Source organism: Pinus tabuliformis, chromosome 8 (assembly GCF_031772625.1).
Source record: "Pinus tabuliformis cultivar Carrire ecotype Pingquan chromosome 8, CPIR1, whole genome shotgun sequence".
Classification (NCBI taxonomy): domain Eukaryota; kingdom Viridiplantae; phylum Streptophyta; class Pinopsida; order Pinales; family Pinaceae; genus Pinus; species Pinus tabuliformis.
The window spans coordinates 1,484,195,982-1,484,222,212 of NC_142294.1; the positions used below are offsets into that span (position 1 = coordinate 1,484,195,982).

Consider the following 26,231-nt stretch of genomic DNA (forward strand, 5'->3'; position numbering starts at 1 on the left):
ATAGAGCTGGGACATGATCCCAAGGATCCCAAAGGCATCCAAGTATTAATAAAAAAGAAGGAAGATGATATTGCAGCTCTCAGGAAACAGCTCAAGCTGCCCATTACCATGCATCCCAAAACTACAGAGATTGTTGAACAAAAATCACAGGAAGATGCAATGGAACTGCTGATGAAAATGAATGAAAGGTTGGCAGAAACAGAAAAGGCATTGGAGGAAGCACTACAAGGAAAATAGGGAGAGTTGGCCTCTCAGCCATCACAAACAGCTCCAATAGTTACACCTGCTCCTCCTACAATCACAACAGCAGTCCCTCCTACTGACCTAACATCAACAACACCAAGCACTTCAACAACACCAGCAGCAGGCAGCAGCACTACCATGACTACTGAAGAACTGATAAAGGCCATGGAGGATTTAAGACTGCAAGTGTCAGAATTAAAGGATGCTAAAGAAAAACTGGCCAAGTTGGAAATTAGTTATGATAAAGCCAAGATGACTCTGGCAGAAAAAACAAGGGAGGTGAAAGCATTGGAAAACAAAGTAAAAGCATTGGAAAAGGACTTCTTGTTAGACAAACCTCTGGCAGAAATTAGGAGCATTCTGTGGGCCAACGTTAGCCAATCCATCACTGATATGTGGAAATCAATACAAATAATTCATGAGCAGATTGATTTGGTAGTAGCAGCTCAAGAAGAAATGCAAAAGGCCAAGGATGCATTGGGAAACATGCCCGAACAGGCCAATAGGCTAATATATTTCATGAACACCCACACCAAAGAAGATCTGGAAAAACTGGATATCAGGGACAGGACAAGCACTATTTTAATAATTAAAAGGGTTTTGACCATGAGGAATTTCATACAAAATCTAGAAAGGAAGTGCCAGGAAATGCAAATGGAAATAAATTCTTTCACACAGAAATTTAGAGTTTTGGAGGAAAAGGGTCTGCCCAGTTTGTTAACTGATGACTACAGACTAATGTCACATGCAGCCTATGTACACAGATTAAATACATATGTGGATACTCAGGCCACAACATCATCAAGTTTTGCAGGAGAGAAAACACTCCCATCTGGACAAAGCCTATATGACAATTTGGAGAATTTGTTTTTTATTGAACATGAAGTGAGGCATCTTTTCACAGTCTAGCCCACTTTTTTCAGGTACATAGATGCAGATGAAACTCTAATTAAAATGCGCAGGCACCAATTACCAGATGATGAATGGTGGCAGAGTATGCTGGAAATCCTGTAGGCGGATTTCAAAGTTTTGTTTATTTTTCCAGAACATAACAGATGCCATAAAGTGTAAAAAAGAGCAGATAAAGTCACGCTAGGCAGCAGTCAATCAAAGCGCAATCAAAGCACCTAGGAAAGCAACACCAGCAGCGTGGAATTTCACCAAAAGTACCATCTGCCGACTCGCTGAGCAAGTGATCAATGCATTTCACCAACAAAACGGCCAGCACAACATTTCTTACTTCTGCATTCATTTCTCTCTGTTCCCAAGAGCATTTACTCCTTCTGTAGAGTAGGTGAAAGAAGTTATGGCAAGATATTATCTCCTTTGAGATATTTTGTAAAATTTTGTACAAATACCTCCCCAATCTAAGTATTAGGGGTTGGTGAATATCATTCTGGAACTGCGCTGTAAATTTGAGAACTCTTCTGAATAAAGATTGCTGGAATGCTTTGCTGATGAACTCTCTGGTTATGGAATTGATGGCAGAAGCCCATGTTGCAGAATTCTTGAATTATTTCATGGCGCAATAAGTATTTTCTAACTCCTGTTTTACTGTTTCTATGTTTTATATATCATACTCTAAATTGCAGGAAAAAAGAATAGCTCAGAAATTACTTAACTGTACTATGTGTTCAATTCCTGTCATTTTTCATGTTTTCTTCAAGACTAGCATAGGCAGGAATTCTTAACTGCTCTTGTTTCCCTGGTTCTTACACCCTGAATATGATCAAGGAATTCTTAACTGCTCCTTGGTAATATTTACCCACTTTCCCTTTGTTAGCATGGTGAAATATTCTTAATTGCCTTTCATCCCCTGACTCCATTTCACCTGATTCCAGCTTGAAAAATGTTGCGTGATTAATTATCTTGGTCTGCAGTCCCTCCTTTTGTCAAAAGAAACCATACCTAGAAATTTCTTATCGTTGAATCCATTAACCCAATGGTCTGAACTTATCATACTTTGCAGCCCTGTTCTATCGAATGTCACAATCCAAAAATCAAACAACTACCTGCACTTCATAACTAGCCTAACATATAGCAAAATAAAGCTAAATCATAAAGAGAGAGCCCTCTCTAGCTGTAAATTGGCTAGAATTTGCATCTAAAAGATTGGTTAGTGGTTACCTCGACCATATTCCCTTTTCTCACAACTTTTGGGGAACAACCTGAGTGATAACAACGCGAAGTCCATCCAACAACTTTTTCACTTCACTTGCGGTGGCAATGCACTCCTCCACCATCCTCTGTATCAATTGGGTGTGAATCTCTGATGCATCATTTTCTGGGGCACCTGCTTGCCTTAGCCCAGATGCATTCTGCATCTGTGCTAGCTTTTCCTCGATTATGGCAGTGACTAGGAAGGCTTTCTCGAGCCAAGGCTGAATGCATGCTTTCAGCATTGCTTCTTTTTGGCGCGTAGCATCCACCTGTTCCTTGAGAGCCTGGGCCTCCTTCATTCGGGTAAGGCACTGAGTAAGGGAAACCGTTTGTGCGGTCCCTCTGACATTGTCATATGCCTGTTGTAGCTGCCATGCTTCTGCCTCCAACTGCTATATGGTTGGATCTTCCTGCAATGAAGTGAGCGTGAGGAGGGATTGATTCAACAATATTGTACAGTCTTGTACCATCTGGTCTATCACTCCCAACCCCGATTGAATGGCACAGTGGTGCTACTCTTTGACTTCCGAGGGTGTAGCGGGCTACACCTTCAGCCGCAACTTAGCGATCTGCAAGTTCAACTCCAACTAAAATTTCACGGCCTCCTCTTGGGCCCTACGGAATCCTACCGCCATGTGGTGAATCTTTTCGACTACTGGGAGTTCTGCTAGCACAGCCAGTTCTGGTACGCTTCTACAGGCCTCTGCTGCAACCTGTTCCAATCCTTAGTTGTGTGTAACCAAGTCATCACGTTGTAGACTAATCTGCTCCAAATTTCCCTTTTGCTCCATTAAGACCTGGAGGGTGTGGCCTTCCCAGGCGCGGAGCTCAACGATTACCCCATCTTGCAGTTGGTATAGGGTTTCTCTGGGAAGGGCGGCTAAATTCAACCTACAGCCCTTCATCGTGGCCCCGTCGTCCACAGTGCTGCCAAAACTGCACCTTTAGGTAATCCAATGATGTGGGCTGTGTGGGCGCGCATTAGCTGAGTATTGTCGGATGGCCCCACCGCGCCATGTGGTGAACTCACTCCCGGGAATCTTACTTGCAATCCCTGTAGCTACTCTCTAAGCGCCCCCAACACAGTCGTCTGCTCCGTCATCAACTCCTCTAGAGCATCTTTAGTGACATCGCAAACTGATCCACTACTGTCAAGAAGTTCCCCTTCCAAGGTCTTCGTTTTTTTTTGTCTTTTTGCATGCAGTTAGTTGCTCGTGGCCGCGTAGCCTCTTAAGTTGGGTCAATGTTGTTGTAAGGTCTGTGTGTTCTTGTGTCTCCACCTCCCCCTGATTTTCTTGCTCCGTGGACATTTCCTAACCTTCCTCGGTCTCTTCAATGGGCGCGGTTGTGGTTTCTGCTGTCCATGCTGTCGCTATTGCCTCAACCGCCTTCCGTTGTGCAACCGCTTCTTGTTCCTGGTGCTTTCTCTCTGCCAACTTCGCGATGCGCAGATTGGTTTCCTTCTTCTACTGCCATGTCGAAAACTTTTATGGTTCTGCTAAGTCAGAATCACGCCACTCTGAGACCATGCCACCATTACCTCGAAGATTTCATCATCTGTTGCAATGAACGGAAGCTTTACCCATGTTTAGGCTGGATCTTTTCACGCCTGGATATACAAATTATGCATATCCGCCTTGAATTCGGTCGCGCTTTGCAAACTGTTGTATATTGTTGGGGACAAATGCGGCCTGCGGTTGATCCATGTTCTGATGCGCACCTCCATGAACACCCAAAACACCTTGATCCCACGAACCTTCATTGCATCTTTCGTCGCCCAAAGTCAGGTGTACCTCGCGGCTTCAGGTAGGTTCTTCTCAATGGTGGGAAACCGGGTGTCCTCCAGTAGCTCCCCTACAACCAACATGATGGATAAGAACAACCACCCGTAGTGGAATGTCTTACCCTGCTCCTGGGCCTCCCTACAATTTGTCAAAAATTCATCATAGACAAACTGTGCCCAGTTGAACTGGACCCCCTCTGCACACTGCTCTGCCAACGCAATTACAGACGCTGGCGCCTAGTCTGTGCGGAATTTCCTCATGAGCTTGCCAACCAGCAGCTGGGTGGCGACATGCACCGCTCGGTCCTTAATACTTGCTATTACATACCCTCGCTTCCACTTCTCCCACTTATATTTGGCCTTCATAGCTTCTGCGAGGCCCAAGTCACTGCTCTTTCCTACTATGGCTACAGGATTGTTTCCTTTGGTAGGCAACTAAGAAATCCAGTGTATCAAATCAATCGTGATGGGAATCGGCTCCTCCAACCAGAGATACCCATCATGTACTAGACATGGTAGCTATAAAATGACAAAAATTTTGATGGGTGCATGGTGGTAGTGGGGTATCCACCTTAGATGGAGTAATCTGGCCTTCTCCACATCCTGTAACCACTTCTGCTGTAGTAATTTCTCCTCGGCAAATTGTGGGAACTTCTCACTGTCCTCGAGGTCCTAGTATTTGAAATTTATATTCGGTACCCATCCCAACGACGGACCGTCAAATCTTATTTCATCCGGAAGAAGCGGGGTTTGGAGCGCACTCTTCATGGCCTCCAGGTCCTTAGATATCTTGGTCATCCGTTTCCACGAGGGGATGTATGGGGGTAGCATTATCGCCAAAGGTACTTGGGAAACATTTTCCCCCTCATCGTCCTATGCTTTAATTTAAGCGACCAGGGCTTGCAAATATTCCTCTTCCTCCTCGATTTCAATGGTGACAGCTTTGCCCTTTTCTGCCATTGACAATTGATTGAATCGTGGGTTCCATGGTGATACCTAGACTGGCCCCATTGTTTGCTTGCATTTCTAAGGTCGTAGCTTGTGTGGGGACTTTGGAACCCCCAGGGCAACTGCTGCCTCTCCAGGCTCCTCCTGGGTCACACGGAGCTCTTCTGTGAATCTCACTCTAGTCCTTGCAACCATCATCGTCGCTATACTGGATCCACTCGGTTGTGTACTCACGAGTGGCAGGGTAGCTTGGTGCTCAATGCTCTTTACTGGCGCAAATCTTAAACCACCAAGTGTTGCCTCGAAGCTACCCCAAGGGTTTTTATAGTTATGTTTGAATTCAACCATTCCCTCCACTTCTGAGTCATTAATACCTTCTTGGCGGCAGATCGTCCCGAATCTAACTCTTAATACTTGTCTTAATGGCCTGCCACCCACTCCTTTCTATCTTAAATCAACCCTCTTGTCATGAAAAATGACATCAACAGTCACCTCCCCGCCTACTCGCGCAACAGTGTAGCCCTTTATGCGCGACCGCGATCCTGGTGACATACTGGTCCTGCGCATAACTATCTTTCCACGCGGCTCTCCTACAGACTCGTTTATAATCCCGCGCCTTCTTTCAACTACTTAGAGCGCTAAGACTGTGCTTCCTACAGATAGTCAAGTGGTCGCACCCCTGTTGCAAGGCTTTGATTTTCCTGCTAGCCCAGATTGTGGGCACCCTTCAAATACCCTTGTGTCCGGTAGCACATCACGTTCTTCTTTGTATGGTACACTCCCATGTTTAATAAGGTGCAGTCGCACCCATGATGGCAGGGTCGCGACTCTTTCTAATGTAGTGGTAGGGCCGGCTAGGCTTGGTCCCATCATGCTTACTTCCTCGCGGCCTGCTTGTGCGACTCTGGTTTCTAGTTTATTGATTTCTTCATCCAATGTCATGCTTTTCTTCCTCAGCCGTGCCCACTCTTCATCGAGTTCACGAAGTTTTAAGCTCTCTTGTCGAATGGCTTCTTGTAACTGCCTAATTCCTTAACCCAAGTCCTTGCATCCTGTCCCAACTGCGGGAGCTGTGGTCCGGGACTTCCTCTCTGTCCTCTTGGTTTCATCTCCTCTTGTCAATGATGGGGTCATTTCCACACTCCTCTTTTTGTGAACCGCTGGTATGCGCAGGTCCCAGTTGGTTCATCTCATCTGGTGAACTCTATTTATGACTCCGCATAGCTTTTTGAACGTTCTATTTCAGAATGCTTGTGGAGTGTGTCACCTTCCCTACTTTTGTGTCAAGTTCTGATTTTTTATTCTTAGTTTGGGAGGTGTTTGCACAACACACATCTGCACCCATCGACACAGGTGGCCACGCAAACTGCCTCATCCTGGCTGCCCGGCTCGCGTTCATCGTTGGGGACTTCCACCTCATAAGCACATCCATATTTTCCATTCATGCCCATTTCCAATAGTATTCTAAGGTGTATGCCCCCATCATGCGGGTGTCGCACGCAACACCCCTTCTAGCGCACTGCACTACTTCTATTCTGGTACTATACTTTCAAATTTGTCTAAGGATTCCTCCACATTTATTGCCCCATCATCTATTGGCAATTCCCTTGCTTCGGTCATCACGCATTGCAATGATCTAACCATCATGTTGCAATTCAGCATTGTTACTTCGTTCAACCGGTTTTTCCAGCGTTCTATTTCTTCATCTGAATCCAAAGTGCAAGAACTGTCGCGCTCCCATGAGATCCTCCCATCCGCTGTCGGGTTCACCTGATCCTGGTCTTGCACCATTATCTCGTAAATGCAGTCTAGTTCATCATTGTTGTCTTCATCGCACACAGGTTCAGTGTAGCGTGCTCCTTCGGCTAGATCCAGTGGAACTACCATGCGTAGAGACTTTTTCTCGAATATCATCTTCTTCTTCTTCAGGTTGATGACTCCATCCATATCTGTGGCCCAGTCTATTCCTATCAACGATGGGTAAGGGTTTTTGTCATCAACAATCTTTATTACTTCGAAGTTCGTTTGCGTGCTCGCGCCTTCAATGTCCACTGTTACCCCTTGCAACCTTCCGATGGGCAAGATCTTTCATTGGTTCACCATCCGTAATTGAATAGGAGACCACTGTAACACGGGCCTGCCCATGCGTTCCCATGTCTTCTTTGGTAACACATTCGCATTTGAACCTAGGTCCAGGATTACCTTATCCATTTCATACTCGCCAATCTGCGTCGTCAATCTCATTTCCCTCCCAATGAGCAATGCATTCTTTCCCAATTTCCGGATGACGCACGGTTCACCCGACCCTGTGCACCTAGTGATCAGCTCTTGTAGTCCTTTGACTGCCTTATTGTCATGCAGCAGCTTCATGCATGTCTCTAAAAAGGTAGTAAGCATAGAAGGATCCAATTCCGGCTCTGGTTGATCCTTACTACCTGAAGTAAAGGCCTCTGTGAAGCTCTTCTTAGCTTCCATAAATGTTTACTTTGCGTGTCCCAAGTCAAACTCAAGATCCTTTGTAGGTGCTTTACGAACCCATGTATCTTCCTCGGGCTTCTTCCCCTTATCTTCCCTAGTAGTCATCCCACTTCGCAGCATCATATTCACATTTGGGTCTTATTCGTGCAGTTCAGACCTCATCATTTGAATATTCTGGGTTGGAGTAGGCTGTAGTAGCCCCTTCTCGTGCATCTGCGCCATCAAGACAATCTACTACCTCATGATTGAATTGAGCACAATATGAACAAGATAGTCTCGTGGGGTTGGTACAGTCACGAGCGTAGTGCCCTGGTCCTCTGCAATTGTAACAGATTAATTGTCTACGGCCCCTTCCTAGCGCCATTCCTCCTCATCCTCGCCCTCGCCCTTGGAATCCTCCACGCACCATCCCTACAACTGGGTCAAGGCCTCGTGTTTCCTTTTGAATTCTATATGCTAGGGTCTGCTCCATCATTAAATCATAGCTGTGACACGTACGTTCATCATGGCCCACCGATCTACAAAAATTGCAAAACAGTTGTTGGGGAGTCTGAGTATACTTCTGCAACAAATGACAGTTGTCCATCGTGTGCTTTCCTCCCACCTTATAGATCGTGCACCAGAGCGCAGGTGCTACACTTGGTCTTGCCTGTGCCTCTGGTCTTAATGGCATTGGTCCCCCTCCTGCCAAATAGTTCGCAAATACTGGGCAAGGATCCTTATCGTGGCCTTAGCCTTTACATTTTATGCACCACACTTCTTCACGCAATTCTAGCCAAGGTGCCCTATCCTGCTTCAAATTCTGCATCTCCAAGCATAGGTTTTGTATTTGCACGTGGATCTGTTGGACTCCCAACCCAGGATCCTATATCGGGGTTTCATGCAACCTCATCACCATTTCCAATGCTTCTGCCTGGATTGAAAGCTTCTGTTGTGACAACACCATCCTCAAGTGTGGTGTCAAAGATGCCACAAACCACGCGCAGTGTTGCACATCCGTCAGCGTCATATTAGCTTCACAGATCATACTTTTCATCCTCTAATCTAGATCCCAAGGGGTTTCAACTGTAACTATCGCGATCTCTTTAAACCCAATTATTGACTGTGTCTCTGACTTTGGCAGGCTAAACTCTTTGTTCAGCACGTTCTAGATTTCTGCTATTCCTGCATTTGGGTGATCATTCGAGTGCTTGATATACCATGTCAGTGCACGATCCTGTAGTGTGCTAACCAATGTGGCCTTCTTAATGTTGTCATCCGTAACCCCATGAGCTTCCCACACTGCTCTTACTACAAACCAGAACTGATCTAGATCCTCATTCCCTACTCCCTTGAATACGAGTAGCTTGATTGTGCTCACCATGTTGAACTACAGGTTTGGTGGAGGTGGGGTGGTTGAAGATGGAGGCGAAGTAGGTGAAGTGGGTGATGGCGTAAGTGGAGGTGATAATTGCGGAATGCGTTTCCTTATCAAACTGACCGCACTTCTCGAGGAAACCCAAGTGCGATGTTCCTCGCTGCCTCATGGAGGTGAAATTAACAAACTGTTTCCTAACCTTCGATCCCCTTGTAGATCTTTCTGCTTTGCGTTGTTCCACTCATTAATGCATTTGCATAACCCTTTTCTCACATAACAGCATCTTAATCCAGGTATTCAAGGATTTGATGTACCTACCTCACGGTCCCTTGAGAAAACGCCATTCTGCTTCTCTATAGCTCATGGTTGTGTCTATCGCGAACTTAGTGATAAACCCTCCTATTATCCAGTCGAGCCAGTGGTCCATGGCCTGCGTGATCTTATCTTCTAATGCCTCTAGTCTATGCACTAGCTCCAGAGTCCACACTATTGGTTGATCAAGCTTGTACCTTCCCTAGCTGTCGGCTAGCCTCGTGATCCAATCATACAGCTCTGAAGAGAAGGTCGTGAAGAAGATCTCGTGGATTTCCGTATATACGTATCGATCCAGCCACCTCTTCTCGGATATATGCAGAGTTTTGTTTTCCTGTACCACGAACTCGTGAAGCTTCTGATCTAACCACTCTTCAATTTCCTTCTTCATAGGGTTCCAGTGTTCCGACATCAGACATCCCTTAGGTAGATCCTGGTCCCAGCAATGGAACCATTTGTTGGCTTATTGGGGCCTGACCCAGGTTCAAAAGTGTTTTAGCCTAAAAAATCCCACACTACCAGCCCTTTCAGCAACAATCCGTGGAGCGTGGACTGAAGTCTCACCCGAGGTAGTATGGGTGGGTGCTGGAACCAGGGTTCCACACCCTAGGGATGTCTTGATGAGGTTTGGAAAGGTCGCGATCCGATCTTGCGCGCTTGCACTGCCTCGCGCAAATGTATGACCTTTGCGTAGCACCTGTACCGAGTGCGAAGAGGCGATATCTAGATCATTTACCCTTAGTATCTTATTATTATAGATCTGACTTAATTTGGTAGTCTTTATTAATCATTCAATATTCATAACAAATTCGCGTAAACATAAACCTTAAAAAGATGCATAAAACCATAACAGAAGAACAAACACTCAGATCTGCAAGCAGATGCACAGTATTTCAGAAACACTTATCTTTTATTAATCTTTTGTTCCAGTACAATCCAATTCCACCCCGTGCACTCAGCTGCAGGGGTCCGCGCACATAGCTGCGGACTCTACCAAGCCTCTACGCACACAGCTGCAAAGCCTACTCTTACTACTACTAACCACGACTTGGACTTATAGACTTAGAGTGAATATCACATTCAAAAACCCATAACACTTAAGATCCGAACTAGCCAAAGACTGCCTCTACCCTTAAAGCCTCGCTCTATTTATAAATTCCCATGGTCCGCTCCACGCCCACATTTTGTGGAGTCTTTTCATTACATTGACCCAATACTCGAGCTTTAAGCCCCAAAAGTTCACTATGGGGCTCCGCTACCCAACACGCAGTTTCTCCTCGGGTCCAATGTTGCCACCTATGTGAATTCACCTCTCACACAACACATTAAACTCAAAAGTAACTACGCAGTCCTGAAGGAGATAATTCCTTTTGCATGGATGAGCTTCATATATAGGAAAAACCCTCCAACTAATAGTACACTATCCCTTCCTCTGATCTCAATTGGGTCTTTGACTGAACTGAGATGCATGAGTTATTTATGAGAGAATATTCAGTTATCTGAAGTGTAGCATTTACATGCATGCATGCATTAACTAACTGAACTCACAATTAATTCCACAAACTGTTGGAACTAATCTAACTAGACTTAACTCAGATAACTGAGCTAAATAATTACAACTCAAAGTACAACTCATCATGATCTCCTTTAATCAAGGGATAACTTCCTCAATCAATGGAGAAACTGTTGCATGTCTTAACATAGACTTCATGTTTGATTTTCTACAACTAGTTAACTCAAGATGAATTAATTAATTATTTTACAAACAACTGCTAAGATCAAATTCGAATTTTAATTCTCAATTTTAGTTTAGGGACTAACTAAAATTGGAATGTATCTCGAAATACTATTTATAGCAATGCTATTTTTAGCATTTCCATTTTCCATTCCTTGTTGCTATATCCAACACTAGTACCTGAGATGCTATTTATAACATTTCTATTTTTAGCATTTCTTGTTGCCATTTTCAACAATGGGAATGGAGACAAGCTTACACCCTCTCCACCATCTTCTTCATCTTCTACATCACAAGCATCTTCACACTCTTCCACTAAAACAACCCTTACTCATACTCATCATCATTCTGCAAAAGGAATCGGTAAATCACCTTTTCTAAAGATTGATGTTAAATTCGAGTTTGCTATGTACAATGGAGAAGTTAATGCATAAAAGTTATATAACTAGATTCGTCATTTGGAGGTGTATTGTAGAATTTAGAACCTTCAAGAGGATGATATCAAAATTCAGTTGGATTCATTGAGAATGGAGGGTGCAGCACTCATATGGTGGGAAGAAATGACTCAAGACGAGATCAAAAAACATGGTAAGATCTCTATTACTTGGTCTGATTTCATTTCTTCTATAAAAAGACAATTCTACCCTTTAGCCCATATGCAAAATTCTATCATGAATTGGCAAAATTTCAGATAGTTATAAGGTCAAAATGTGTAAGAGTATACTCAAGAGTTTAGGAGAAGAGCTCTTATGCTAGGGGTAGACTTACAGTCACAAGATACTTTGTTGAAATATATAGAAGGTTTGCATAGCTATCTTCGACGCACCATTCTTATGTTTAATCCCATGACTCTTGATGAGCTATGTGTTCAAGCTACACACCTCGAAGCAAGAAGGAAAATGTACAAGAAGAAGGTAAGAAGAAGCCATTCTAGATGGTGAAAAAGGAAAGAATTTTAAAAGAAAGCAGAAGAAAAATTATTTTGTTAAGAAAGAAGGGGAGAAACCCGTGTGCAAGAATTGTTCCAAAGAGGGCCATGATGAAGAACATTGCTAGAATATTCATCCTGAATTATGACCGAATAAATTTAACAATAAATGGAAATAGAAGACCAACGTTGTTGTACAACAAGACTTGGGTTCTGACTCAAGTGATGAAACCAAGATTGCAGCCACAATCACTAAGGGAAAATCCATGGAAAAAGCAAGAAAAGAGGAAGTCGTGGAAAACACTAGTGCAACAAATTAACTCTAACAACATTTCAAATGAGGAAAAAAGTATTGAGTTGTTCCACATCCGAGTTATTTCCAAACACACCAAGATTGATACGTTGTTTGGCAGTGGATCTGAGACAAATTTAATTTCTACAGATTTGGTCAAGAAATTGAATTTGGAAACCATGCCTCATCATAAACCATATCTGTTGGGTTGGATAACCAAGGATGCCAATCTTCAGGTCAAACAGAAATGCGTTTTTAGGTTTGCAATTACTACAAATTTCATTGATGAAGTCCAATTAGATGTGGTGTTGCTGGATATTTCTAGGATTGTGTTGGGAAGCTTGTATTTGTATGACAGGAAAGCCATTTTCCATATATTTGAGAACAAATATCATTTGTTCAAAGACGTAGTGGAGTATATTGTGAGAACACATAGCAAGAAGCTTAATCTATGTTTTTAAAGTGCAGGGCAAATGAAACAATTGGTCAATTCCAACAAGAGTCTCATGCTCTTTATCATCAAGCAGAAGAATGACACAGAGCATGTATCCTTTGCAGGCTGTGATGTGAAGCTGAAAGCTGAATTGGTTGATGTGGTCAATCCATATGGAGACATGTTTCAAGAACCAAAGGGATTGCCACCAAAAATGGGAATTCAACATGAAATACAGCTACAACAAGATTGTCCACTCCCAAACATTGTTATTTATCAAATTCCAATTCTAGAAAGTTTAGAAATTAAGAAACAAGTCCATGAATTGTTATACAAAGGTGTAATTCGTCCCTCTACTTTGCAATGTGGTTCACCATTTTTTTTTGGTACCCAAGAAAGATGGAACTTGGTGCATGTTTGTAGATTATCAAACTTTGAATAAAATTACCATAAAGAATCGACACCTGTAGGTTTTAACCCCATACAGAAATTACGTGCATGCGAATTCTAAAACATAGATAATAAACAATAGTGAGAACATAACACATAAAATAAATATACACAGAGATATTCCCCTAGATCCCAAAACTGGGACTACCAGCGTGATTTTTCATTATATTCCTTTTATGTTACAATACATATATATACATGTCGAAGCATCTAATACCATGGACCAAAAAACCATCGCGTCCAAAACCATGTGTGAAAACCATGCACAAAACCATAGGTAGGTCCGCCCAACCTAATATAGGGTCCCAAAAAAAATTCCCCAAGGCGCTACCTTGGACCCCATAGAAGGGGGCTACCCGCCCCCCTCAAACCCCCTATGACCTCCCTCTGCGCAATCAGCGCAACAAAGGGGGGGCTCTGGCCCCCCTCTAACCCCCCAGTTAACTAGGGAAGCTAGTCATGGAAAGAATATAACACAACCCAACATTCTCCCATTTGTTGTTTTCTTTCCATAGGGGGCCACATGAGAGCTTAGTCATTTATCCAAACCTGCAATGGCCATTGTTTCTCTACACCAAGAGAACATCCCCAAGCTCATAGATTTTGTCAATGCATCTACAATATTCTTAAAAGTGTCCACCTTTACCAACAACACCTTTTTTCATTCTTTCATATCCCTCACAAAGTGATACTGAACATCAATGTGCTTTGTCTTTGAATGGTAGGCAGGGTTCTTTGCCAAGAAAATTGCACTTTGGCTATCACAGTCTATCCTTATAGCTCGTTGCACTAACCCCATTCTTGAACACAATCTCTGCAACTAAACTGCTTCCTTCCTTGCATGAGTGGCTGCCATGTGTTATGCCTTTGTAGTTGATAGTGCCACTACAGATTGTTTCTTACTAATCCAATTGACTACACCTCCAAATAGGTTAAACATCTACCCACTTGTAGATCTTCTCTGATCTAGATCTCCAGCCCAGTCTGCATCAACAAAGCCATGAATATACAACACTCTGTCCAATACTGGTCTTCTTTGGTAGCACAAACCATAATCACTAGTGCCATGCAAATACGTAAAAACCCGCTTCACTATTGTCCAGTGCTCCTTCCCTAGTTTTAACATAAACCTGCTCAATACTCCCACTGCATGTGCAATGTCTGGTCTAGTATAGACCATTGCATACATCAAGCTACTGACTGCACTTGCATATGGAACACAGGACATGTCATCTTCCTCTTCTTGTGTCTTGGGACACTGTTCTGGAGATAACTTTACACGTACAGGAATAGGAACCTTCATCGATTTACTATCCTGCATATTAAACCTCTGTAGTATTGTCTCGACATACTTCCTTTGGTTTAACCAGAGCTTCCTCTTTACCTGGTCTCTTTTAATTTTCATGCCCAAAATACAGTTTGCAGCACCAAGATTGATCTGAAATGATCATAAGTTAAAACTGATGTAGAATTGATTGTGCCATTAATGAGTTGAATGTTACTGAAAGTGCAGAAAACCGTGAGAACTACTCGAGAAGAAGACTTTACGACAGTTGATAAACCATAAATAAGATGCAAAATAGTAATGAAAATAGAAAATACATAGCGAAACCAGACATCAATATTGATTATGGAGTTCGTACCTGATGGACTACGTCTCCGGGTCCACTTTCAAGATGGGCGACTGCTTTATTAGGATTGAAACAGAAGAGGTCGATTACTCAGATATTTGACCAAAGTGAATGTGCACGCAAGCACTTTGAGTCACTGTCAATGGATAGCTCTCTAAACCAACTTTCCAACGCCTATCATGGTTCCCAATTCTGACTCTGGATGCTCCTATTACACTGAAAACAAAAATAGCCTCTAACCTCCAAAATCTGCATACAAAACCCAAAACCACCAATGTCCACTTCAATGTGCAAAACAACCTCTTATAGCCTTGCAAATACATTCAAACTCCTTCTTCCCAGTTTTAGGAATGAATGGGTTGATTTTTGGGTTTAAGAGGTCTCGGTCTTGTTATGATCTACCACCTAGGGATAAGGTTGCTTGGTGGTTGAATTAGTTTGGACCAAAAACTGCAACAAAAACCCCAAATTAAACTTTATAACAACCACAATCCACTGGCGGTCAAGTTGACTGTGCGAAGGTCGGATGGATCATGTGAACAGTGCGTCAAACTGTAAGCCGCCACCTGCAGGTTAGGCCCTACTGTTCTGACTAACAATTAACCACCTGCCATGTGAATGAAACTTCTCCCGACGGTTTTGGACTAGGGTTGCGATTAACTTCGCCAGTTCCAGTTATGAACTATTCAAATGTTTTGAACCATTCCCCGCGAGGTTACGGTTATGGTTTCCCATTCTACAACAGTGAATTATTAACCCCAACGGCTAACATCTGACTCCGCTGACATGTCAACCACCCACGTGGTCTTTTCCCGCTACAGTTAACACAGGTATATGCGTTGGATTGTTTTATAATGTTTTTAATGTGGCCTAGAGTTAATACAAAGTGTTATGTATTGGTTTAATACATAGATTTTAATGTGTTTTATGTTTTTTTTTGGAATTGTATTAATACATAGATTTTTAATGTAACATAGGTATAGGATTTAGGTAATGTATGTGTTACATGGTTTTAGATAAGTGTAGGACTTATGTATGGTATAGACTTAGGTTTGATGTATTAGGTGTTAGGTTAATGTGTTAGGTCTTAGGTCTTTAGACATAGGTCCTAGGGTTTAGAATTTAGGATCCAACATAGGTGTATTATAATGTTGTAAAACGAGAACCATCACCATGTCAGAAGAACCTGAAGAAGGTCGTGATGACCATGAAGACCACATCAACCACTTACATCAAATTGTCACAAAGTGACATTTGCAACAAACATCATATGACGATGAACCCATATCAAACCCTTGCCATGGACAACACACCCATGTTGATGATCAACCCTGGCAGAACTCACAATGAACACTTGTCGACAACCAGGTACAACACCATATCAACTGAACACCATGAAAACCCATAGACATCACTTGAACAACCTGATCCATAAACAATATTGTCGAAACTAAATGACACCAGACTGAATTGTTGACGGCGACGTTGAACACTGACGATGAACCTATGCAACTGATTTGACGAGATCCTCCTGGATCAAAGATCTTTCATGTCAAATTTTGAGGAAAATTGGGTCTTCAAATCCTGGATAATTTCTTTGTCATTTCCATCTAGCAACATATCATCCACATACAAGACCAGATAAATAACACGGTCACCAATTAATTTAAAATACACACAGTGATCTTCTTTGCTTCTGGTGAAGCCAAGTCCCCATATAAATGTATCAAATTTCTAATACCACATCCTTGGTGACTATTTTAACCCATACAGAGACTCCTTTAACTTGCATACCAGTTCTTTCTTACCCTTCAACGCAAAGCCTTCAGGTTGCTTCATGTAGATCTCCTCTTCTAGATCCCCATGAGGAAATGTTGTTTTCACATCCATTTATTCTACCTCAAAATCAAAAGCAACAACAACAAATAAAAGTAATCTAATAGAAGCTACCTTGGCAATAGGAGAAAAAATATCACCAAAATCAATTCTCGGAACTTGGGAATAACCTTTTTCTACCAACCGAGCTTTGTATTTCTCCACCTTTCCTTCTGCATTTGTCTTCTTCTTGAACACCCATTTTCTGCTAATGGGTTTCCTTCCAGTCGACAACTCCACTAGATCCCAGGCCTCATTTTTGTGCAAAGATGCCATTTCATCAACCATGGCCTCCTTCCAGAGTTTTCCATCCTCTGAATCTACTTCTTCCTTCACAATTCTAGGATCATCATCAGTAATAGATAAAGAAAAATTTGAATAGAAATCAGATGGAATACACCTTTCTGGTTGCCTTCTTTCTCGAAATGATCTTCTCATAACCGGAGTTTGTGGCTCTTCATCTTCTAATTCCTCTTATGTTGTAGAGTCTGATTCTTCCTCCTTTATCTCAAACTCTATCTTCTCATGTTCCTTTGATGGGACTTCATGTTAATAACATTTTTCACCTCTCTGAACACCACATCTCGGCTGTACACAACCTTCCTTGTTACTGGTTTCCAAAGCTTATAACCCTTTAAACCATCCTTATACCCAATAAAGATGCACTTTTCATATTTACTATCCAGCTTTGTTATTTTCTCCTTTGGAACATGTACATATGCATCACATCCAAATACCCTTATATGTTAAAGAGAGGGTTTCTTACCAGTCCATACCTCTTATGGAGTCTTATCCTCCAATGCTGATGAAGGTGATTTGTTGACTAGGTAACATGTTGTCTCCACCGCTTCTGCCCAAAATTCCTGTCCTAACCCAACACCACTGAGCATGCTTCTTGCCCTTTCCATCAATGTCTTGTTCATTCTTTCTGCAACTCCATTTTTCTCAGGTGTGTATGGAGTAGTCTTCTATCGTGCTATACCACACTTCTTGCATAATTCTTCAAATTCCTTGCTGCAAAAATCTCCACCATTATCTATCCTCAGCACCTTTATCTTCTTATCTGTTTGGTTTTCCACCAGATCCTTAAATTCTTTAAACCTGTCAAAGACTTCAGACTTCTTCTTGAGGAAATATATCCATGTATTCCTTGAGATGTCATATATAAATGACATATAGTACATAGACTTACCCAGTGATGGAACCTTCACAGATCCAAACAAATCACTTTCACAAGCTCTAATATTTGTTTCACCCTCTTACCACCAAAGTGGAAACTCACCCGATTCTGCTTCCCATATACAGAATTTTCACAGAAATCAAAATCCAGATAACTATTAGTCATACCTTCTACCATACCTTTACCATGAAATATTCGAAGGCCCTTCTCTTTAATATGTCCAAGACTTTGATGCCATAGCATGGTCTTTTCTCCAGAGACCACTAGATTTTCTGCTCCACTTTCAGGAACCACAAAACTATTGCACCCATCAATAACATTTCTACCTTGCAGCTTGTACAGAGTTCCAATCCGAACTCCCCACATCAACACCAGTGCTCCCTGAACCATCTTGTAGGTATCTTTCTCGAACACTTTTTTACACCTGCACCATCCAGCTTGCTCATAGAAATCAGATTTTTGGCTAATGCGGGAATATGCAGAACACCCAGAAGTGTTCTAATCCTTCTACCTTGCAACTTCAACTTAACTTTTCTGCAACCAATGATTCTAGCCTTCCTGTCATCCCCCAAGAAGAAATCACCACCATCCTATTTTTCATACTCGTAGAACCACTCTCTATGGGGAGTGAAGTGAAAGGATGCACCTAAGTCAATCAACCATGCCTCATGATATACATGTGTACTTGAAGAAGCCAAGTACACATCCCCACCTTCAACTGAAGTGGTTTTCAACTCTGCAGAAGGAGCATCATCATATCCCTTTCCTTTGCTAGGAGCTTTAGATTTATAGTCCCTTTTGTAGTGCCCTTCCTTTCCGCATTTCCAGCACACCACCTTTACAGGTTTTCCTAGAGATTTAGAGCTTCCTCTAGATTTATATCTCCCACTTGATGACTCTTTTTTTTTTTGTTCTGGGACCATCATCATATAGACAAGGCATCAGCATTCTGGCTCTCCATATTTTTCTGTCTCATCTCCTACATCAACAAGGATGAGACTATTTCATCAAACTGCAAGGCAGTTGCATTGCTACCTATTGCAATAACCAGACTATCCCATGAATCTAGTAGAGAACACAACAAATTTAATGCACTTATCTTCATCTGAAATTTTAATATCTCCATCTTTCATCCTCAGGTTATACAGCTTTTTCCTTAGGAACAGTTTATTCACCAGAGACTTAAATTGGTACAAAGTCCCTGTTGTGTGTGGAGCATGATTGTTCAGAGGTCTTTGTTTCAGCCGGATGCATACCCCAGGAAGTTTGTACACCCCTCCACGCTGGGGGGTCCGGTGGCCAGCGGTCCCCTGGCAGGGGCTTGGGGGTAGCGCCCCCGAAGCTAAAAACAAATGTAAAATTGCCTTGTAAAAGTATAGCAATTTCTAGTCAATCTGGGCCGTTCATTAGGCAGATGATCTGACGATAGAACTTATGTTTAGTTTAGGGTTTTTTGCCCTAGAAGGAAACCCCTCTCTTTGTATGAGGGTATTGTATTTGAGGCTGTGATATAGATGTGTATTCTGTGAGCGAAAAACAGAGAGGTGAGACTGTGAGAGAAAACATAGGATATTACAGCTGATTCGCTGTAGGTTGTGTCTCTTCATTTTGCTGGATAATAGAAAGGAAGGACTGGTTGTTTGGGGTGGACGTAGCCCAAACTGGGTGAACCACGTATATCTGTGTCTCTCTTGTTTTGTGCGTTTTCTGTGTTTATATTTCTGCAATATTTTATGTGTTCGATTTCTCCGTAATATATAATTTTCTAACAACTGGTATCAGAGCCAAAGGTCTATTTGGTTGATAAACTCGCAGGAAAGAAGGGTTCCTGGTTCGAGTGGGAGCAATGGCGGAAGATGGTAAGTTTAGGGTCGAGAAATTTGACGGCCAAAACTTCTCGCTGTGGAAGATGCAGATGGAAGATTATTTGTATCAGAAAGATCTATACCTACCATTGGGAAGAAAAAAAAAGATGCCGACGGGTATGAAAGACGAAGAATGGAACCTTCTCGATAGAAAGGTACTTGGAACAATACGGTTGTGCCTCGCTGCGTCAGTCGCCTTCAACATTTCAAAGGAAACCACGACAGAGGGTTTGATGCAGACGTTGTCGAAACTATATGAAAAACCCTCGGCCTCAAACAAGGTATTTCTTATGAAACGGTTATTTAATATGAATATGTCAGAAGGTGGATCTGTTGCAAACCATTTAAATGATTTTAATACAGTTACAAGTCAGTTAAGTTCTGTAGGGGTAAACTTTGATGATGAAGTTAGAGCTCTGTTATTCTTGTGCTCATTACCAGAAAGTTGGAATGGTTTGGTAATGGCCATTAGTAACTCCGTTTCTGGATCTAGTACTTTAAATTTTGATGATGTTGTCGGTGCTATCCTTAGTGAGGAATTGCGACAGAAAAGCTCCGGTGAGACATCGGGAAATGCTTTGAGTGCAGAGTCTAGAGGAAGAAAAATGGAAAGAGGAAAGAGATCAGGATATCGCAGTAAATCAAGGAAAGGCAGATCCAAGTCCAGATCGGGGATAGTGTGCTGGAAATGTGGAAAGAAAGGACACCTAAAGAAAGATTGTAGATCTCGAAAGGGAAAATACGGAGATGCACAGCAAGAAAACAATCATGAAGCAAATGTGACAGGTGAGGTGTTACAAGATGCTTTGATTCTTTCTTTCGAAAATATTACTGATTCCTGGGTGGTAGATTCAGGGGCTTCATTCCATGCCACACCTGATAAGAAATACTTTCATGACTATGTTCAAGGAGATTTTGGACAAGTTCGTTTGGGTGATGATAAACCCTGTAAAATCATTGGAATGGGTAAGGTTCTTGTAAAACAGCAGAATGGAAACCAATGGCTATTAAAGGAGGTGAGGCATGTTCCAGATCTAAAGAAAAATCTGATTTCAACAGGGCAGTTAGGCGGTGAAGGTTGTGTGACAACTTTCACAGATAAAGCTTGGAAGGTCACCAAAGGAGCCCTGGTAATAACAAAAGGCGAAAAGGTTGGTACATTGTATTTATGAAATGATATTTCTAACTCTGTTAATGCTTTAACTTCCAAAGGAGCAGATGCAGCATTATGGCATCATAGGCTCGGACACATGAGTGAAAAGGGGATGAAGATTCTTCACTCAAGGAATTTGTTGCCGGGTTTGAAGAATGTTGATTTGGACTTCTGTGAGAATTGCAATTATGGAAAACAGAAGAGAGTCAGATTTCTCAGAGTTGGGAAAGAAAAGAAGAGCGAAAAATTAGAGCTTGTGCATACAGATGTATGGGGACCTGCTCAGGTATCATCTCTCGGTGGCTCTTGTTATTATGTTACTTTTATTGATGAAGCAACTAGAAAAACTTGGATTTATTGTATTAAGAATAAATCTGATGTATTTGATACTTTCAAGAAATGGAAAGCTTTGGTTGAGATTGAGACAGGAAAGAAATTGAAGTGTCTTAGATCAGACAATGGAGGTGAATATTGCAGCAAAGAGTTTGATAGGTACTGTTCAGAACATGGAATTCGCAGAGAGAAGACAGTTCCAAAAACACCACAAGAAAATGGTGTGTCATAAAGGATGAACAGAACAATCATGGAGCGTGCAAGGTGCATTAGATTGCATGCAGGATTGCCTTTACAGGTTTGGGCAGATGCTGTAGATACTGTTGTTTATCTAATAAACAGAGGGCCTTCAAGTTTCTTGGATGGTGGTGTTCCAGAGGAAGCATGGATAGGTAAAAAGGTAAACTACTCTTTTTTAAAGCCTTTTGGTTGTGAGGCCTTTGTCCATATTGATAAAGAAAATAGAACAAAGCTTGAGGCAAAGTCAAAGAAATGTACCTTTATTGGATATGGTGTTAATGATTTTGGTTATCGCTTATATGATTATGAAAATCACAAAATCATTAGGAGCAAAGATGTAATATTCAATGAAAAGGTCTTGCATAAGAATCAGTTGCAGGAAAAAGAAAACAAGGAATATGTAGTTCTTGATGAAATCACTGAAAAGGTAAAGGTAACTGAAAATAATAATAATCAACAACAGCGACCACCACAATAGCAACAGGCACCCCAAACACCTGAAAGTGGTGTTAGAAGATCTACCAGGATAAGTAGACCCCCTGAACGATACTATCCTTCATTATATTATTTATTGTTGACTGATTCTGGTGAACCCGAATGTTATGAAGAAGCAATGCAGGTTGAAAGCAGAAAGAAGTGGGAGGTAGCCATGGAAGAAGAGATGGACTCCTTAATGCATAACCAGACTTGGGATTTAGTCAGGTTGCCTGCAGGAAAAACTACATTGAAGAATAAATGGGTTTACAGGCTGAAGGAAGAAGATGGAGGAAAACAGAGGTACAAAGCTAGACTTGTGGTGAAGGGGTTTGCATAGAAGAAAGGTATTGATTTTGATGAAATATTTTCTCCTGTTGTTAAAATGACTTCAATAAGAACTATTTTAAGTCTTGTAGCAGCTGAAGATTTTCATCTTGAGCAGTTAGATGTAAAGACAACCTTTCTCCATGGGGATTTGGAGGAAGAGATATATATGCAGCAGCCACAAGGATATGAGGTGAAAGGGAAGGAGAAACTAGTGTGCAGGTTGAAGAAGAGCTTGTATGGCTTAAAACAGGCTCCAAGGCAATGGTATCTAAAATTTGACAAGTTTATGTCTGAACAAGGTTATACTAGATGTCACTCTGATCATTGTGTTTATCTGAAAAAGCAAAATGATGGCAGCTATATTATATTGTTATTGTATGTGGATGATGTTAGACTCCGTCTCATGTCAGAGATTGATTTCTTCTTCATGTCAGAGATTGATTTCTTCTTCATGTCAGAGATTGATTCTTCTTCAAAAGAAGAAATCATTAAATGTGAAATTGATTCTTCTTCAAAACCCTGTTTTGAAGAAGAAATCACTAAATGTATTTTTTAGATTATGTAATTTATTCTCCAGCTCTTCAAAAGACAGCAGCAACTTCAAGCTCCTATCCCTGCACAAGCACACTTCAAAACATCATCAGCAATCAGAGGCAAAAAAAAGCTATTTGGAGAAGTCTCACTGGAAATCCCGAACAAACTTCATTGTCACAGCTATTGAATTAAATGATTGTGTTAGTGCTGGGAATGCGGATCTCATTTTTAGCTGGAAAGCAAGACACTCTATGAAATTCAAACAGATTCTCAGATATATATTGAAGGTTGTAGTTGCTGCTGTATGGGTCATCATACTTCCTGTCTGTTATGCGCATACCTGGGAGCATCCTACTGGTCTTATAAAAACTTTCAAGAGCTGGGTTAGCGGGTGGAATTTCCCTTCCTTGTATATCCTAGCTGTGGTGGTATATTTGTTGCCTAATGCACTTGCTGCAATTCTATTCTTGTTTCCTATGCTGAGGCGATATATAGAAAATTCGAATTGGCACATTTTTACTATTCTGACATGGTGGCAACAGCCACGGCTCTATGTTGGACGGGGAATGCACGAGAGTCTGTTCTCTCTTGTCAGGTTCACAACATTCTGGGTTCTACTTCTTATAAGCAAGTTAGCTTTTAGCTACTATATTGAGATAAGGTGGATAAGATTTAAGGAAGTGCTCTATTGAGATGGATACTTAATAGAATCATAACTGGAAATGTGGCGGCTAGTTAATTGGTGTTGGAACTCTGTATTTTCATGGTTTAGATTGGGGATTTTAGTTTGTAAATCGCTTAGAGCAATGGCCGGCTGCTCAAAAGTGGATGGATAAGGAAGGAAGAACCCCTCTTATTCTTGCTTGTACAAGAGGCGATTTACTGGAAATGGCCATAACATTGATCAGTTTGGGTGCCAATATACATTCATACAAACCTGGGGTTCATGGAGGAAATCCATTACATCATGCTGCCAAACGTGGCCTTGACAAAACTGTGAAAATGCTTCTTTCTCATGGAGCGAATCCTTTGACAATCAATGATGATTGCCAGACACCTCTTGACATGGCAAGAAGTAAAGACCAAGTCACCGTGGTTCGGATAATTGAGGGATGGATTTCTCTTTTTTCTGGTATGATTCGGGAACTTTCTGGACCTGACTTCTTGGAAGCATTAGCACCTCAGTGGCTATCAAAAAAATCCGGGCTGTGGTGTTACCTTCCATATCACACAATCCAAGGAGGCCTCCAAAATTTGAGCTTGCCATTTATCCAACACCAAAGGTTTCTCGACCACGGACAGTTATTTCACTATCGAAAGTTGAAATTGAAGAACCCAAGTTTGATTTGCCAGATCCTGTACTGGTACTATTTGACAAGGGTGCAAAGAGTAGATATAAGTTTCTGTCTGAGTTTGAAGGCGACAAACCACAATTGCATAGATTATATGAAGCCTGCAAAGGGATCCGTATGGCTCAGAATGAAGTGAATACTCCAGTTGTTTGGGGAGGACCTCCTTTGCAGCCAAACCTACCTGCAAACACGCCTCTCCCAGAGGATGTAGAACTCGCTATGGCAATTGCTGCTTCAATGCAATTTGCATCACAAGAAGGAATTCCTCTTGTATCTGAACAGGCTTCAACAAGTGACTTAAATGGCAGGCAGTTCATTTGATATATCTTCCAGTAGCCCGGATGGATCAAAATTTACTGGCTATGCAAATGGGCAGCGGAGTCACTTTTTAAGTTCTTCAAACTTGGAAAAGTCGAGCAGCTTTCGAGAAACTTTGGAAAGTCGAAATTTAAGGGCAGGTATCCATTGGGGCTGGTATGTGTGTTGGAATTACAGATGGTGGTCGAATGCATACTTGGAGGACTGCGTTGAAGGGTGGGCTTATAGGCATGGTAGTACCAAAGAAAGAAGCTTTGACACCACTTGGCCATGAGGAAAGCCGTAAGGATACTGCGATTGTTAATCTAGGTCTCAGGACTGCCACGAAAGTAATATGTGTAGCAGGATCCTTGATAGTAGTTGTCAAGAAGAAAATCACCTTCTTTATCCATTAGAGAAGGAATCAACAGGCAATGAACGCTTTGTGACCGCTATTCAAACGGTGCCAGAACAGTAGAATAGGATTCGATGCCTATTTCCAGACTTTATTCAACGAGATCTGCGCTCCATGTGTCAGTCATCAGAGGATTTCAAGATAAACGAATTTGCCTATTTTGATCTTCAGTCATGATTTCATGAGATCTTTGCTCCAGATTTTGTCTCTTAATAAACCAATCGTAGAAGGTTTAGAGGAACGTTGTTCTATTTGTAGGATGGATGAAACGTTTTTTTGTTAATTTTTGTAATGTCAGTTTAAACAACACCCTGTTTTGGGTCGATCTGTTTTCCTACAGATAGTATTATTTTAATTGTAAATTCTTAGTGTGAGGGAAGAGTTAGAGAGGGGAGAGTTTTGAGTGCTGAGAGCTGCTGGAGAAAAGAGAGCTTTCAATGTACAGTTTTAGGCAGGGATTTTTAATGAAATTTCACAGCTCTGACTTCTAAGATTCTTGTGGTATGATAATTTAGCATAAGTTTTTCTCTTGTTTCATATGTAATTTGTTATGTTTCATTTCTAACTGAACAAATGAAGTGTTTAGGTAAGAATTCATGCCTGCCATGCTCTGCCTATAAGTTTGTTCATGTTTAATGTTTTCCTCTGTTTGACAAGGATTCATCTCCTATGCCTTTGTCAGCTCCTCACCAGTCTTGCCATCCCATTTAAATCTAGATTTGGTGTTAAATTTTTTGCCTACCTTGCCTCAGTCGATAATCCGTGTTGTTCATTATATTTCTCTGTTCAAGCTGTGATTTTGCCCATACAGCTCGGAAAAACCCCTTCATTTAATTAAAAACCCCCAAATCAACCTTTATAATCAGTTTACTAGCCTAATATCAGTGTTACCTTGTTGGTCATCTCATCCATCGAAGATCTACCGAGATTGACCAGAGAGAACCTTCTCCTGCCCCATAGGGCTAGCTACGGGGCTGAATGGTTTGATGTTGCCTTGAGGTTTACCTTTCTCAGCCTGAGGTGAAATCTCAAGCGCTAACAGATGACATGCTTGTTGCAGGATCTAACATGCAAGAAATAAATGTACTCAAAAGAAAATTGACAAATTCATTTGCAATGAAGGATTTTGGAGCTGCAAAACAAATCCTTGGTATGAGAATCACTAGAGACAGGAAAAATCACAAATTAAAATTCTCTCAGAATGAGTACATACAAAAGGTGTTGAAAAAATATAATATGCACAATGCAAAACCAGTTAGTACACCTTTTTCTAGCCATTTCAAACTTAGTAAGGAAATGTGCCCAAAGACCCAAGAAGACATGGATTATATGTCTAAAGTTCCATATGCATCAGCAGTTGGAAGCTTAATGTATGCAATGGTCTGCACAAGGCCTGATATTGCACATGCAGTGGGAGTTGTAAGCAAGTACAT

General features: G+C 41.6%; 1 pseudogene; it reads left to right on the plus strand.

Moving 5' to 3' along the window:
- The first annotated feature begins 381 nt into the window (after positions 1–381).
- LOC149241436 (putative E3 ubiquitin-protein ligase XBOS34 pseudogene) lies at positions 382–24,407 on the plus strand (annotated as a pseudogene).
- Positions 24,408–26,231: the final 1,824 nt, after the last annotated feature.